Genomic DNA, 13,625 nt, shown 5'->3' with positions numbered 1-13,625 from the left:
ATTTTTGTGGTTGTACATGATATGGCGTTTCAGTGGTTATATATTCATATAGGAACATAGGAAAGTTATGTCCGATTCATTCCACTGTCTTTCCTATTTCATTTGTCTATGTTGATGTAGAGTCATAGATTTCTTTTTATTCAATGGGATGTAATATGTTATTATTATTTTTTTAATACTATTTTATTTAAACTCATGTATGAAAAAAGACTATACTATCATGTTTATATAGATACTGATACTGGAAACAGAATTCAATAACAAATCACATTTGAATTTTATAAGATACACAAACATTAAAACACTGATTGGTTATAGAAAGCAAAGTAGGAAAAAAACACCATAAGCTATAATTTTTTTTTCATTAAAGAGCAGCACCCTCTGAGAAGAATGAAATTAGTAATCTTCATCTATACTACAAAATAATATATCCAAATGAACGTTAGTGATTGTACTGATTTTATTACTTTTACTAAGCTACTTTGTCTTCCTCACATCAATGTAAAGAAATAAAACAACATAAAGAAAAATGTGTCATTATTATTCACAATAAAAAGGGTCTGCTGCATTCCTGCAGGCCTGGGAGTATTGTACAATAGGGAGCACATAATGGCTCAAGTGGATCAATGTACCATTTTGATTCCGATCCACTGAATAGAATCTCATTTATATCTGGTGACTGGACAAACTCCATGGGAGCTGTGATAGACTGAACCATTTCTGTGGTATCCCTAGATCTCACTAAATAAGAAAAGACCTTATGCAAGTAAATATAACAATTGATCTGTCTATACATTATAGGCTCTTTCTTTAGTATAAGGTAAGGGAAAAGGGGCCTTTTTGAGTACATAGATAAAAGTATTATTGTGTTCTAAAGATTGCTGGATTGATATTGTATTGTTACAATAAAGACCTTATACACATCAGAAATCATTTTTTCCATTAAGAAACTTCCACAACTTTTATCAATTCTTCAAATAATGGAGCAAGTTCCTTTTCTAGGCTGACAATTAGTCCTGTATTGGCATTGCTGCTGGCTATGAAACTCACCACCAAAGGTAAACGATTGAACTGAACCACCTGGTAAGAGTTATAGTAACATATAATGCTTTTATTTTTTGAAAGCCCAAGTTTACTACCTTGGTCAGTAGCAAGGGCAAAAGTAGATAAGAAACCAGGTCTCAAAGCATGTTCTGGAGCATTATCATTGGCCACTTGGTAACTTCTTATACAGGAAACGCTTCAGGTCATCCGCCATGACGAACCCCTTTCTCCCGCAGGATCAATCTCCACGCCTGGGTTTCTTGACTGCTGGATTAGTTCTGTAATATGTTATTATCATTGTTTATTTTAATACTCAAATTGTACCAAATCTTCCCTGTGGAAACCCTATTCAAGCTGCCTTCTGTTTCCTTTCAATATGTCCCATCGTTAAGATCATTTCCTTACTTCCTGGTTCAAGAAGATATTGTAGACTCCAGATACCACAGAAAATGGTATTTCCATAACAAGACCTGGGCATTAGGTGCATTCATTATTATAAGCTCTTGTGGTGGGTAGAGCTAAGGAATATATAAATGCATGTGTGCTCATGTACATGCACACTCACACACACATACACACACACACATACACACACACACATACCAAGGAAAGAGAATTTTGTTAGTCAGCTTTTTGTTGTGACAAGAAAATTTAATCTGACAAGAGCAATTTAGAGGAGGACAAGTTTATTTTGGCTTATGATTTCAGAGGTTCCGTTCATGGTTGACTGCCCCTGGGTCCAAGGTGAGGCAGAATATCGTGGCAAAAGTGTGTGGAGGAGGAAAACTACTTAGTTCATGGCAGCTGGGAAGCAGAGAGAGAGAGGGGACACGGCCTCAGGGAAGATGAAGCTTTCCAGAGTATGCCCTCAGTGACCCACCTCATCCAGCCACACCCCACTTGCCTATGCTACCACCCAGTCAATCCATGCAAACCAGGATGGACTGATTATACTACAGCTCTAATAATTAATCATTTCACCTCTAAATACTCTCACAGTAACAGGGACTTTTGGAGGACACCTCATATTCAAACCACAACATTAACATTTGTAGAATTCTCTGAGAAGCCCTTCTTTTGTGAAGAAAGAGTGCTTGCTTTATGTTCAATAGTTTAGAGAACAGAGAAGGACTCTCCCCAAGCATCTGTGTGAGATAACAAAATTATAATTAAATTTCACAATTTCACAGCCTTATAAAAGCTAAGAGAATGGTGGCTGCCATTGTTTCTACCTGAGAGATCATATTAAAAGTGTATACATCTAGGGCTGGGGTTGTGGCTCAGTGGTAGAGCATTGCCTAGCACATGTGAGGCCCTGGTTTGATCCTCAGCACCACATAAGAATAAATAAAATAAAGGTATTGTGTACAACTATAACTGAAAGATAAATATTAAAAAAAGAGAGAGTGTGTACATCTGGGTTTGTACTCAGTGACATGCCTAGCATATGTAAGACCCTGGGCATAAAAATAAATAAATAAATAAAGGTATGGTGTTCATCTATGACCAAAAAAAATTTTTTTTTAAAGTATATACACCTGGCATGTGCCAACAGTACCAGCTACTGGGGAGGTTGAAGCAAGGGTATTACTTGAGCCTAGGAGACCAGCCTAGGCAACAAAGCAAGACCCTGTCTCAAAAAAAAAAAAAAATGTATAGACAACATTTCCATCTCAGAGCAGGGTCTTGGTCATGCTGGTGGAACTTGGCAGTGGGTCTGTTTCCAGCCCTTAGACCATGTGGGCCACATCATTTTGGAAGTCCATATGCAGGAGGATATCTTACCTATAGTAGTGGGCTGGAAGCAGTGTGGTAACTTTGGAATAGTTCTTGGTATCAGACTTGCTTTTGATGAGTCTCTGTTCCTTGGTGTCTTGAAGTTTTGTTCTTTTGTGGTTAAAAGAATCAAGACAAAGTTTATAATTTTGTTCTTATTTTCTTTAAAATTTTATGTGTTCCTTAGTTTTTTTTTTTAAATGAGTTTATATACTACATGTCTAACTGAAAAAGTACAGTTTTTATTTTGAAATTAAAGAAAATAATGCTTTAGGAATATTCAAAACTCAATAACAAGAAAACAAACCAATTTTAAAGATTTTACAGGTGCTTCAGCAAAGAAGAAATATATGATTTTGTGGGACAGGGGGAGGCTACAGAAGATCCAATCCAAGGCCTTGCACATTCTGACTATGCACTCTACCTCTGAGAACAATTCCCAGCTCTAAGAAGACATAAGAAAGACAATTAGACACATGAAAAAATGCTCAATATAATTAGTTATGATAAATTAAAAATTAAAATGAGGTCACACTTTTCCCTATCAGAATGACAAAATTTCAGTTTTTTAAAAATATATATTTTCTCAGTATTGAAGGCTGAACTCAAGACCTCATGCATGCCAGGAAAGAGTTCTACCATTGAGCTACACCCCTAGCCCAAATGGCTAAAATTTTAAACACTGATAATACCTAGTACTGATGAGGATTTGGAACAAATGGAACTCTCATATTTTGCCATTTGGAAAACAATTTGATTTCTTAAAATGTACTTTACAGCTGCATGTGGTAACATATGCTTGGGAGGCTAAGACAGGAGGATCAAGAGTTCAAAACCAGCCTCAGAAATTTAGTGAGGCCCTAAGCAACTCAGCGAGATGCTTTTTCTAAATAAAATATGGAAAAGGGCTGGGATGTGGCTCAGTGGTTAAGCACTCCTGGGTTTAATTCCTGGCACACAAAAAAATGTACTTTACAACTCAGTAATCCCACTACTTACTGGGTATTTACCCAAGTGAAATAAAAACTCATATTTACATATAACCCTGTATGTGAATGTTTTTCTTTCTTGTTATCCTTAGTTTTTATTGTATTTATTTTATTTGTTCTTTTTTAGATATACATGACAATAGAGTGTATTTTGACATATTATACATGCATGGGTATTCCTTATTCTAATTAGTATTCCATTCTTGTGGTTGTACATGAAGTGGAGTTACACTGGTCATATATTCATATACGAACATAGGAAAGTAATGTCCAATTCATTCTACTGTCTTTCCTATTCTCATCCCCCCATGTTTTTAATGGCTTTATAAGACTGAACACAATCAAAATGTCTTTCAACTGGCGAATGGATAAACACTGTAAAATGCACCCATGCAATGAAGTACAACTCAGCCATAGGAAGGAAGAAGCTATAGATGCTCCTCAACTTCCAATGGAATTATATCTGGTAAACTCCTAGTAAGTTGAAAATGTATGAAGTAAAAATGTGTTTAGTATAGTTAGCCTGGACTATCTTAAATGTGCTCAGAACTCTCAGAAGAGCCTGTGGTTGGACAAAATCATCCACCATCTATCCCAAAGCCTATTTTAATAAAATATTGAATATCCCATATAAGAAGTAGGGCCTTGGGGCTGGGGCTGGGGCTCAGCGGTAGCTAGTACACTTGCCTAGCATGTGTGAGGCACGGAGTTCGATTCTTAGAACTGCATGTTAAATAAATAAAAAATAAAGGCCTATCAACAACTAAAAATATAGAAGAAGGCTGGGAATTTAGCTCAATTGGTAGAGGAGGAGGAGGAGGAGGAGAAGGACCTTACAGTGAGGTCATTAGCATGTGCTCCTAGAAAACTATGGGATTCCACTCTCTTGCTCTTTCTCTCTAACTCACTTTCTTTCTTTGCTTGTTGGCTGCCATGAGCTGCACAACTTTCCTTTATCATACCCTTCTGCCATGATATTCTGCCTCACCTCAGGCCATTGGCCCACCATGCACTGAGACCTCTGAAACTATAATCCAAAATGAACTTTTTCTCCACTAAGGAAAAAAAAAGTCAGAAAAAGAAAAACAAACAAACATCAAGAAAAAAAGTTTAAGTCTCAGAAACAACTGGAAGTAGGGTCTGCTTCCCTGTGTCTACTCAATCATTTGGTAGGCCTGTTTTTTCCACATGCTGGCAGCTCCTAGTTTTATATCCTAGAGGTCTAGTTACTAAAAATGTCTAAATTGACTCTTTAGGTTCCAAATCATGGAGAAGAACTCATTGGCCCAGGTTGTGTGTGATGCCCTGGACTGGTCAGGGCTAGAAGAACACAATTACACCTGTAATCTCAGGGGCTCGGGAGGCTAAGGCAGAAGGATTACAAGTTCAAGGCCAGCCTCAGCAATTTAGCAGGGACCTGTGCAACTAAGATCCTGTCTCAAAGAAAACAAAACAAAACAAACAAACAAACAAAAAACACAAAGAACCTGAGTTCTCATGCAGGGATCATGCCTCTGGAATAGGGGATATTTTTCAGAGGATAAGAGTGGTGAGGTTTGGTAGGTAATAGTGATGCACAGAGAAAGAAAAAATAGTACCAGAGTCAAGAAATAATATACTTTTATGTTGTTCAAATGAAGTAAGACCTCAAATAAAAAGGCATAGGTTAGTCAATGCTGAGAAAACAAATCAACTCTCCCAAGTTCTATGGTTTATTTCTTATTCACAGGATGTTCAATGTGAACAGGATGTTTTTCTCTTCAACATTGTAACAACACTATCTAGAATGGAACAGTTACCACAATAGTGGAAAGAAGGCCTAAAGAAAGCATGCTAACTTCAAACTGCCTTGGGCCAGAAGGGATGCATATCATCCCCACAGTCCTCCAACTAGAGCTAGTTTCACAGCCGCAGCCCAACTGCACAAGAGGCTAGGAAACATGGGGAGCATATGGGTATTCTGTGATCACTAATTTTATCATAGGTCATCACTTCTACTCAATGAATAGTTCACATAGTCTACTTCACAGAAAACTGAGAATGTGTCTTAGAGAATGCTTCTGACTTAGATAACTGGAGGGAAGAAGGAAAGCAATAGAATTTCTTGGTTTTCTTAATGGTCATTAATGATTTCTAGGTAGAAGGGTGGAAATCTGTGTAAAGGTAAGGTTAGAGAGTTCAACTGGGACAAGATTGCAAAAGGTTGTGAATGTTTATCTGAGGACATTAATGCATAAGAATTAGCATGTACATACTACTGAAAGATTTTCAGCCAGAGATTAACATGAATAGGTGAAATATTTAGGAAGATTAATCTAATAATCACATGTAACTTGGCTTATGTTATTCTAGGGACAGCTCTGATTGTGAGCATTCTATTGACCTTAAAACATCTTTTGGAAGACTTCCATTTCTGGGAAAATGGCAGGCTAGAAATCCCCAAAATATCCCCTTACAAAACACCTCAGATATAGGGAGAGAGAATCCAGATGGCTCTGGAAGCCCAAACTCTTTCCCATTTCTGTATTTTAGCAAAAAGCTGCCTCAGCAGATCTGTGTTAGCTGAGCAGAAGAACAGTTTTGTGTTTTGTTTTTGGTACCAGCTATTCACCCCAGGTGTACTTAACCACTGAGCCATATACCCAGCACTTTTTTTATATTTTATAGAGAGACAGGGTCTCATCAAGTTGCTTAGGGCCTTGGCTTTGCTAAATTATTGAAAATGGCTTTAAACCCATGATCTTCCTGAATCAGCCTCCTGATCCACTGGGATTATAGGCATGAGCCACAACACCCAGCAGAACAGTTTTCCAGAATCCAGAGGCTCCTCCTTTTTAAACAAGCTAGTTTCATTGACCAGGAAACTCCTATCATCTGTCATAGTCAAATTTCTCCACAAATTAGCTATTCCTTAGCCAAGTACATTAAATATAGGATAGTGAGAGAATGGAGTACCCAGTACTCTGCTGATTCACTGCCTGCTAATTCTGCAGTAAAATTCACATTACATTTATTATACCACATGTTGTTAGTTGTGTGTGTGTCTGTGCCCTTTACATGATAGAATGAACATCTTTTCAATGTATTGTTATAATTAAAGCTTCGTCCCAGGGTTTCTTTCTTTTTTTTTTTAATTTTTTTTTAAGAGAGAGAGAGAGAGAGAGAGAGAGAGAATTTTAATATTTATTTTTTAGTTTTCGGCGGACACAACATCTTTGTTTGTATGTGGTGCTGAGGATCGAACCCGGGCCGCATGCATGCCAGGCGGGCGCGCTACCGCTCAAGCCATATCCCCAGCCCCCTCCCAGGGTTTCATAAATTGATTACAGACTACTCACATATAATTGAATCAAGCCTGTATTGAAGCACATCGGTGGCGACTGACCAGAACATAAAGCTGTTCCCCTGATCAGCCCCGAACAATTGCAAGGGCGCTCCTTATAAGCCTGAAAACTGCAAAAGGGATGTTTGGGGGCCTAGCCAATGCAAGCAAGCCAGGTTACAGAAGCAGGACAGTGTAGTCAAGTGGAGGGAAGCCTAACCAATCACAGTTAGCCCAGTCTCCCCAGTTACAGAAACAGAGCCCAGTTACCCTAGTTACAGAAACAATGCCCCATTAGGTAGTTCCATGTTCTTAAAGATTCTATAGCAAAAGGAAAAGAACATCTTGCCCCAGTCATAACCCTTCTATTTGACATGGTTGTTTTACAGAATGGAGTGACAAAACAAAATGGAGTCACTTTGGCTTGACTATCACAGAACGTCCAAGCTGATAACAAAGTAAGAGAAATCCTCAGAGGCCAAAGGTTGAATGCCACAAACTGAGAGATGTTTGCAGCCAACAAAGAATTAGTATCCAAAATATGTTAACTGCTGTTAAATATTAGTAACAGAAGACATACGGTCCAGTGGGGCAAAAGGAAAAAAGACAAGAGCAGGCAATGCACAGAAGAAAAAAAGCATGAAATCTATGAAAATCTCATTAGTAAATCATGGAAATAGATAAATAAAATCACATCATCTGGGGGCTGGGGATTTAGCTCAATTGGTAGAGTGCTTGCCTCGAATGTACAAGGCCCTGGGCACCAACTCAGCACCACCACCACCACACACACACACACACACACACACAAATCACATCATCAAATTTAAAGTTTGGCAGATTCAATGGTCACTGCCATTACTTACAAAGCAGAAACAACAAAACTTTATATACCTCCTGGTGGAAGAACATACTACCACTTATGAAATGTTCTTGTTGAAAATTTGATTCCAAATCTGCTCAAGCCTCTGAATCTAACAAACACATTACTAGAAGTGTAGGGAACAGAGAAACATGTTAAATAGCACTGCAACCTTCTTCAACAAAATCTTAATGAAAGGAAACTGCAGAAAAATTGCAGGAGTGGAGAAGGATAGTTTTTATTTGGACACTGGTTTGTGCAGGCAATAAGATAAACAACAAAAACAAAGGCATGTGACAAATTGGAGAAATTTGAACATCCAATGGATATTTTATGATATTAAAAACTTACTGTTAAACTTTAGGCAAGATACTTACATTGTTCTCATGAATTTTAAGGATGACACAGACAAAACTTCCAAAGAAGCTGGAAATAGTCTAGATCTTAATCTGACTTTAGCACCTGTGAACGTATTAAAAAAAAATTCACCAGTGAGCAACCCTCTTAATATTTGTGCATTTTACTCTATAATATTTATTTATTTATTTCATGTTTTGGTACCAGGAATTGAATCCAGTGGTGCTTGATCACTGAGCCACATCCTCAGCCCATTTTTTAAATTTTTATTTTGAGATAGGGTCTGGCTAAGTTGTTTAGGGCCTCACTAAGTTGCTGAGGCTGGCCTTGAATTTGCAGTCTTCCTGCCTCAGCCTCCCGAGTCACTGGGATTACAGACATATACCACTGCATTTGGTTTACTTTACAATTTTTAAAAGGCAGAGTCCCTAATTTTCAGGGACATATTTTGAAATGTTTACAGATAAAGTGATATAATACTTGGGGTTAGCTTTAAAATACCCTAAGAAAGATGTGGAAGATTGGCCATGAGTTGGTAAATGTCAAAGCTGAGGGATGGTTTACAATATAGTTCTTGTATCTGTTTGAATTTTTGCATAATATAAAGTTTTTAAAAATGTTTGACATGATAATGTCAAGGATGTTTACAATGGAAACCCTATATACTGCTGGAGAGAATGTAAATTATAAACTGAACAACAATTTCATGTTCTCTAATAAATCTGAAAATGGATATATGCTATAATTTAGCATTTTCTCTCTGAGGTTATAGCCTAGAAGAATATAAGAAGTTCTGCTTACAAACATGTGTACATATAGCAATATATATATGACTATGTATTTAAATCTATTCTTTCTTTGTATGACTAACTTCTAGAATTTTATTCATTATATATAAATTAGGGCTAAAGATATTAATACTCTAAATTAGAGAAGAAAAATATGTATGTGCATATAAAACAATTTATGCAACATTGCTTGTAATAGACCAAAATAAAAAGTGCTGTATCTGAATGTATCCTCCCTAATTCATGAAAAAAATGTTTAGATTTTGAGGCCTATGTCCTCCTGAATAGATTAATGTCATTATAAAATGGTCATATGGAAGGAGTCTGCCTTTTTAGTTTTTTTTTTTTTTTTGTACTAGAGATTGAACCTAGGGGTACTTAACCACTGAGCCACATCCCAATCCCTTTTTAAATATTTTATTTAGAGACAGGGTCTCACTAAGTTACTTAGGGTCTCACTGTGTTGCTGAGGCTGGTTTTGAATTTGAGATCCTCCTGTCTCAGCCGCTGGAATTATAGGCATGCCCCACTACAGCCAGATGGCTTTTTGTTCTTCTGACCCTTCTGCCATTTGAAGTTACAGGACCCCTCTGGAGAATGCAGCAACAAGGCATCATCTTGGAAGTAGAGAGCAGCTCCTACCAGAAAATCAAGGCTGCTGGCTTCTTGATCTTGAACTTCCCAGCCTTCAGAACTATGAGGAAAAAAAAAATCTGTCATTTATTAGTTACCTAGTTTCAGCTCCAAGTAGGTGTTGTAATAGCAACACAAAGTTGGACGGAAAGAAACAATATTGACTGAAAGGAGAATGAATACATAAATTGTAACATATTGGGCTGGGTTGTGGCTCAATGGTAGAGCCATAGAGCCCTCCCTTAGCACTTGTGAGGCCCTGGGATGGATCCTCAGCACCACATAAAAATAAATAAACAAAATAAAGCAAACAAACAAAAAAAAAAGTAGCATATTGACACATCAGAATTCTACATAGCTATGAGAGAGTTATAGCTATACTTATCAACATAGAGGGATCTCAAAAAATTAATAAGCAAAAACTTTGCAAGTTGTAGGAAAATAGAGTGATATCTTAATTAAAGCTTCAAAATATGCAAAACATGATAATGTATTTTAGGGCTGTGTGTGTGTGTGTGTGTGTGTGTGATGAATGTGTTATTATATGCAAACTCTAAAGAAGAACAAGTCTGCAAAAAGCACAATGAAAACACAGGGTGGTGCAATTGGAGAGGGGCCTACAGAATCTTCCAAGTTCTGATAATATTCTATTTCTTAAGCTGGGTGATGGATACTTAGGTATTTATTTTAATATCACTTTATATCCCATATACATGTTATAAACAATTTTCATATGCAGAAATATTTTATAATAAAATTAATTTAAAAAGTCATATTATTTTTCAGTAGCCCTAGGACCTGGCTCAAAGGTGATGATATGTTATGATGCAAAGAATATGAGACCAAACTGAACAGACACTTCCCAGAAGAAAAAATGTAACTGATCAACAAATATACCAAAAATATGAAAAGAATGTTCAACATCTTCAGCAATTAGAGAAACGCAAATGAAAACTATACTGAGATTTCATTGCACTTGAGTCAGAGTGGCAACTATCAAGAACACAAGCAACAATAAGTGTCAGCGAGGATGTGGAGAAAAAGGTACACTCATACATTGCTGGTGGGACTGCAAATTGGTGCAACCATTATGGAAAACAGTATGAAGATTCCTCAGAAAACTTGGAATGGAATCACCATTTGACCCAGATAATCCACTCCTCAGTTTATACCCAAAGGACTTAAAATCAGCTTATTACAGTAATGCAGCCACATCAATGTTCATAGGCGCTCAATTCACAATAGCTAAACTGTGGAACCAACCTAGATGCCCTTCAAAAGATGAATGGATTAAAAATGTTTTATATATATATGTGTATGTGTGTATGTATATGTATATACATATATATGTATGTATGTATGTGTATATATATATATGATGGAATATTACTCAGCCATAAATAAGAATGAAATTATGCATTTGAAGCTAAAAGGATAGAGCAGGAGAATATCATGCTAAGCAAAAGAAGCCAATCCCCTCAAACTAAAAGCTGAATGTTTTTTTCTGATATGCAGATGTTAATTCACAATAAGGAGGGGCTAGGGAAAAATAGAAATCCTTTGTATTAGACAGNTTTATATATATATATATATATATATATATATATATATATATATATAATATTATATATTATATATATTATATTATATAATATATATAATATTCCATCATATATATATATGTGTGTGTGTGTGTATATATGCTGGTAAATGATGGCATTAGAGAATATGCTAAGGGAAATAAGCCAATCTCCCAAAGCCAAAGGTGAAAGTTTTCTCTGATATGTGGATACTAATTCACAATGTGGGAAGGAGGGCTAGGGAAGAATAGAGTTACTTTAGATTAGGTAGAGGGAAGTGAAGGGAGGGGGTATGAGGGTAGGAAGGATAGTAGAATAAATCAGATATTATTACCCTATGTACATATATATAACTATATGACAGGTGGGATTCTAAATCATGAATACATATACACTTCATATATGATGCATCAAAGTGCATTCTACTGTCATGTAAAACTAATTAAAAAAAAAAAAAAAAGAATACCAGACCATCAGGAATTTGGGAAACCTGGATTTTAGGTCCAGCTTTACCACTAAGTAGTCCTGTGATTTTTCACAAATCATTTTAACTTCTCTAAACTCATTTCCTTATCTAGAAAATGAGCTAATTAGAAATTTAAAACTATATTCTTCAGAACACCATATGTATTATATGTATTAATATATATGTTAATAGATATTTTGTAGCAACCAAAAAAATTTTTTTTTGGTCAAATTAGACTGAGAACTCTAGATTAAATAATATTTAGAAAGTTTATTTATTGTAGGACTTCTCAGACCTTTGAATATACAATTGTGAGTTATGAATCTCCAAAAGGGGAATATGGAATTTTCTCAAGTAGTTTATATCACTGCTATGGTTTGGATATCATTTGAGTATGTCCCCCAAGGGTTCATATGTTGAAATTTAATTCCCATTGTGAGGTATTAAGAGGGTGGAAACTTAATCCAACTACGATGTGTTAAATAGAATCTTTGGAAGGTGATTACAATTAGATAAGGTCATTAGGGTACATCCCCAATAATTGAATTCTACGGTTTTATAAGAGAGACCAGAGGACATATGTCATGTAGACTCTCCCCGTCTCTTGTAATGTGATGCCCTGCACTTCCTTGGGACTCTGCCAGCAAGAAGGCCATCACCAGATGCAGATACCTTGACCTTGGACCACTAGAACCATGAGCCAAAATAAACTTTTTTCTTTGTAAGCAGTCATCTTCAGGTGTTTCATTATAGTAATTAAAAAAAAAAAACAGACTAATACAGATGTGTATCTGTGTGTATAGCAGCTTTGAAAAGGAGCACAGTTTGAGAAATCTTAGAGGAGCAGCTTTCTAAGTCTCCCTCAATCTACCTTCAATAATCATACATTTCTCAGATAACCCAGATCACAGAATGTAAAGTGCATTGTCAAGAAAGATAAAGAAAATGGGGATACCCAGGAGGAGATTATTTCAATGGTCTAAGCATTCATGGGAGCATGGTGATAATGGGAATGGAAAGGAGGAGGCATGGTCAGGAAACATTGCTAAGGGTCAGTGATCCAGGGGTGAGCACAAGGTTAGACTTTGAACATCTCAAGCAAAATCTCAGTATTTGATTCCTGCTGAATCAGTTCATTACACTGCACTCAGCTGTGGCTTTGCAACATGTAGAGTACAGAAAGTTTTAATAGAAAGGGCTCTTAGAGCTTGTTGGGTCCAATTCTTAAATTTGCATTTGAGTTGTTGTGTTCCAGAGTTCAAGTGACTTTCCCAAGGTCATATAGCTCGTTAGTGTCAAGAGCAGAACAAATTGATAACTTAGAATATATGAATTAATTCCTTGAAAATCACAAACTACAAAAACTCATGCAAGATGAAATAAACAATCTGAGTAGTCATATAATCATTAAATAACTTTAATTTACAATTTAGAAGCTGTCCCATGCTGCCGTCCAAAAACCAAAACTTCATATGAATGGGGATATGTCAAAAAGACACAGGTGCCACCTGGAAAAAAACTCCCAAAGGTCAAGCTAGAACAATTTTTAAAAATGATGATAAAATTTTTTTTAATATTTATTTTTTAGTTTTAGGTGGACACAATGTCTTTATTTTATTTTTATGTGGTACTGAGGATTGAACCCAGTGCCTCATGCATGCTAGGCAAGCACTCTACCACTGAGCCACCATCCCAGCCCCAATAAAATTTTTTAAAAAAGATATTTGATTATAATCTAAAGTTTAAAATGAATTTTTATGGGACTGGGGATGTGGCTCAAGCGGTAGTGCACTCGCCTGGCATGCATG

At 36.4% G+C, this 13,625-nt stretch overlaps 1 pseudogene; it reads right to left on the bottom strand.

The window, feature by feature from the left end:
- Nucleotides 1-445: 445 nt before the first annotated feature.
- LOC107155358 lies at nucleotides 446-1,316 on the bottom strand (annotated as a pseudogene).
- Between the last annotated feature and the right edge of the window lie 12,309 nt (nucleotides 1,317-13,625).

Source organism: Marmota marmota, unplaced genomic scaffold (assembly GCF_001458135.2).
Source record: "Marmota marmota marmota unplaced genomic scaffold, marMar, whole genome shotgun sequence".
NCBI classification, from domain to species: Eukaryota; Metazoa; Chordata; class Mammalia; order Rodentia; family Sciuridae; genus Marmota; species Marmota marmota.
This window is presented reverse-complemented; position numbering and strand designations above follow the sequence as displayed.